This window comes from Myotis brandtii, unplaced genomic scaffold (genome assembly GCF_000412655.1).
Source record: "Myotis brandtii unplaced genomic scaffold, ASM41265v1 scaffold967, whole genome shotgun sequence".
NCBI classification, from domain to species: domain Eukaryota; kingdom Metazoa; phylum Chordata; class Mammalia; order Chiroptera; family Vespertilionidae; genus Myotis; species Myotis brandtii.
The window spans coordinates 507683-511668 of record NW_005372006.1 but is presented as its reverse complement, the minus strand read 5'-3'; the positions used below and the strand labels follow the sequence as shown (position 1 = coordinate 511668).

At 48.7% G+C, this 3986-nt stretch overlaps 1 long non-coding RNA gene across 1 annotated transcript; it reads left to right on the top strand.

Annotated features, from left to right (window-relative positions):
• The first annotated feature begins 699 nt into the window (after nucleotides 1–699).
• Nucleotides 700–3615, top strand: LOC102259497. Its single transcript, XR_001360614.1, has 3 exons — nucleotides 700–1397; nucleotides 1588–1672; nucleotides 2084–3615. It is a non-coding gene; the product is annotated as an uncharacterized LOC102259497 (long non-coding RNA).
• Nucleotides 3616–3986: the final 371 nt, after the last annotated feature.

The following is a 3986-nucleotide window of genomic DNA, read 5'->3' as shown; positions in this document are numbered from 1 at the left end:
GCCCCTCCCGGCGCTCTGGGCCCATCGCAAGTGTAACGGAGGGCACCTGAGGTCGTGGGGTCTCCCTCAGCCAGACTCCCGCACCCACGGGCCAGCCTGCTGACGCCCCGCTCCGATTTGCATTTGCAGTCACCCGCCTCTCCCCTGGTTTGGGGAATGGAAGCTAAAAAAAGCAGGCTGCTCGCGAGGCCCAGGTTGCCAAGTTTGGAGCGCTGCCGCGGGCGGGCCGCCCCTGGAGGAGCGTGTGCGGCGAAGGCGGGGGTGGCCGAGCTCCTCTCCCCGCTCCTTTTTTGGGCATGCCTTGGAACAAAACCCCCATATTTCACTGGATGTCCTCCCGTTCCAGCTGGGGGAGGCCTGCGCTGGGTTTGACGCCTTGGATCCGCCCCCACCTGTTACAGGCGTTACCAACCCAAGGCGTTTCAGTCCCTGGGACCTGGAGGCGAGGAGCGGGGAGGCAGGGTGCCCTGCTGTAGAACCGAGAAGAGCGGACTCTTTCAGCCGGGACCTCCCGCAGGAAAGGAGGGAGGAACGCTGGTTTCTATTTAATTTTGTATTGATTTCAGAGAGGAAGGGAGAGAGAAACATTGATTGGCTGCCTCCTGCACGCCCCCCACTGGGAGCCGGCAGCTGGGGCGTGTGCCCTTGACCAGAATCCAACCGGGACCCTTCAGGCTGCAGGCCCAGGCTCCATCCACTGAACCAAATTGGCTAGGGCTCTATTTTGCTATTTTAAAAACGCAGTTACCTGAACCTGGGCATAAATTTGGGAGGATAATCGCAACACTTTGCAAACTCGAAGATGGAAACATTTAGTCTGACCCGTGCTTCTGAAGGCTATCGCAGCCGAATGTCGGTCCTTCTCTCCTTCTCGTCGCGTTTTCCAAAACGGCAGCGCCCTCCCCTGTGTCGCGGGGCCCCCCGCGGAGCACCGGTCGGACCGCTAGGTCCTAAAACAGGCGCCGTAAAGAGCCTCTGAGCCGGGCGGCCGGGGTTTAAATTGTGCCCCAATCGCTTCCTAAACATTCGACCGTGGTTAAATCTTCTAACTGTTCTACGCCGAAGTCTCCCACGGTGGCGAAATGAAGATAAAAATATCTGCGATGATTGGATGGGTAAATCGAAATGCCCAAACATGGTGTGCTGTGAGCTGTTGATACTATTTTTATCTCTCTGAATTCCGAACCTGTACAGAGGCCTGAGTCCTTTCCATCCCAAAGACCCCCTTCGCGGGCTGCCTCACAGCTCGCCTGGAATCGGCTGGTCTACAGAGAAACCCTCTGAAGAACTGCCCTGAGCAGTTGAATCCATCCCAACCCGGCTGCCAAGCAAAGCAGGTGCTGTTACAGACCAGGGTCAAAACCCTTTAACTGGGTTAACGGACAGAAAGTACCCAGGTACCTTTCTAACTTCTCCCTCAGGGGTCCCTTTTGAAACACCCTGTTTCTTCTCCAACCACACCAAAACGACCTAATAGAAATAATACGTATGGGGCATTTACTACACGGTAGGCATGGTACCGATTTCTCTAAGTTCATAACTTTGGTCAGTCTTCAGAAAACCCATGTAAATTATCTCCGTTCACAGATGAATGAATTTGCCTGAGGTCACACATTAGGAAATGGTGGGGCCAGGATTTGAGTCCAGACCTTTCAGGATTAACCACATACATGTAAGTAATACAGGATGTTGTAGAGATCATACTACACTCTGCTGTTCCCTGCTGGAATGTGCAGGATTAAGGTCTGCCTTTTGGATTTTGACCACTAGAGTCACATTATCTGTTGCACCCTCCCCACACATGTTAGGATCAAAAGTTAGGCTTACTTTCCTGCTCCTTCTGCATCTGGTGGTTTTCTTTGACTGTATGTACCTCTTCATTTAGTTAACCACACAGTGAATGCTACACATTGTTCTTCCTTACAGTGTGTTTGGATCATCACAACTACCATTACTTACCTAGTCTGTGTAGCACATGGGCCTGGGTTTAAATCTTAGCTCTACCACTCACTTGTGGTCTGACAGAGCAGTTACTAACCTCTCTGTGCCACCATTCATGCATTCATTCGCTCATTTATTCCAGGTTCCAGAAAGCAGCAGTGAACAAGACACAAGAATACCTGCCTTCCCAGAGCTTGCATCCTATTGAGGACAGACGATCAATAACGGAAATAATTCTATAGTATATTAGAAAGTGAAAGTGCTATGGAGAAAAATAAAGCAAGGAAAGGAATTCAGTAGTGTGCAAAATTGGGATTAGTTATAATCCTCAAAGGACTGTGAGGATTAGAGACAAACTAGGTGACATACAAAAAGTGTTGGGGACTCAATATGGGGACTCAAATGATGACTTTTTAAAAACTCCTGCTTTATTCCTGCACAGAACTGACTTGCTGTTGCTGATGCTCCTGTCTTGAATCTCCTCTTCCTGGCCCTGTCACCCAGCCTCCCAGGAAACATTCTCAAAAGAGTCCTAACAACTGGGAGAATCAAAGGCTTCCTTACTTCCTGAGGCCCCGGTTCCCTGCTTAGGCTGTGGTTCGTGTGTAGAGGGCTGTGTCTATGTGCAGGGAAGCAATTTTCCAAGATCCTAATTTCTCCGTGTGCATATGCGTGCGCGTGCACCTAGAATCCGGGCTTGAATTCTTCCCCCTGGGAAGCTGCTTAAAAGTGTCTTTTGGTTGTGAATGTTTGCTTGACAATTGAAGAAGCATTCCAGCTTTGCAGGAATTTTCCTGCCTCAAGGACACTTGGAATTTAAGTGACCCAAAAGGGTTAGCATGACCTCTAATCTTCTTGGAATAATCGCTATGAATGCATTTATTAGCACGTCATGTGAAAATAGTTACACGGATTTTCAGCTAATAGGGAGAGCATGTTTTGGAAGGTCTGACTTAAAAAGTAGTCATGTGGCATATTCAAGATTCACTTTTAGAAGTCCCAGGGAGCCCTCAAAGTGACAGTGGCTTTCAGAACAGCTAGACCTCAGAATGGAATTTAACTGCATTTGAGAAATATCTTTGAAATGGTCTGCCTGGAAATAAAGGGCATTTGGGGTTCAGAACTATTGGAAAGGTCTCTTGGCAGATTCCTCAAAAAAGACAGCGAGTTATGTCTGATCAGCAGGAACCGAAGAGGCCCAAAGGGCTGACAGTAGGATAGGCTGTGCAGAGAAAACCAAAAGGAGTTTCAAATATGTGCCCCAAATGAAAAGCACAACTGCAGATCCGGGTTTGCAATCAAACAGCTTCTCACTGGCAGCTTTAGGGAGCTGGCCCCAGGGTGAGGGGCTGCAGGGTTAACGCTTTTCCTAAACAGTTCAGGAGTGGGGGAAAGGCAGGCTAGGTTAGATGGCGCTAACAGGTAAGCTGGTCGGTAGCAGTGCCAGAATCACACACCCACAGGCACATCTAGGGCGTGGTTGGAGCATTCCTATAGACGACATGGCACTTGAACATCTTGCCAGAATGATACAACCGGCAGAAAAAATGGGAACTAATGTGAAATTTCGACCTTGGCCCCAATCGGGCTAAGCTTTCAAAAATGATGGTCTTCATCCGCTTTCTTGTGTTTCTGTTTTCCATCACCTGAGGGAATGCACGTAATTTACATTCAGGATCCCATAGAGAATTTATCTAGAAGATTCTTTTGAAGTCTTTACCAAGAAATTTAATTTAAATATAATAATGTTGATTTCTTCTTTCAAAAGCTTTAGTCCCTTTCATTCCAGTGGGAAAACATTGATTCTTCTCTCTAATCCTTTATTTTCACAAAGTAGGAAATGTAAAAGCACATGTAAATGTGTGTGCGAGAAGTCCCCAGGAAGCTGCATCTCTGCAGGACAGCCAAGCTCGCTCATTTTAGGGGGGAGGGGGCGGGGAGGACGGACTACAGCACTTTGCTTGCCTTTGTATCATTTCCAAAGCCCCAGGGATGATCCTTAGTGGGAAATTGGGCTTATGTTGCCGTCCAGGGAGGCCAGGGAC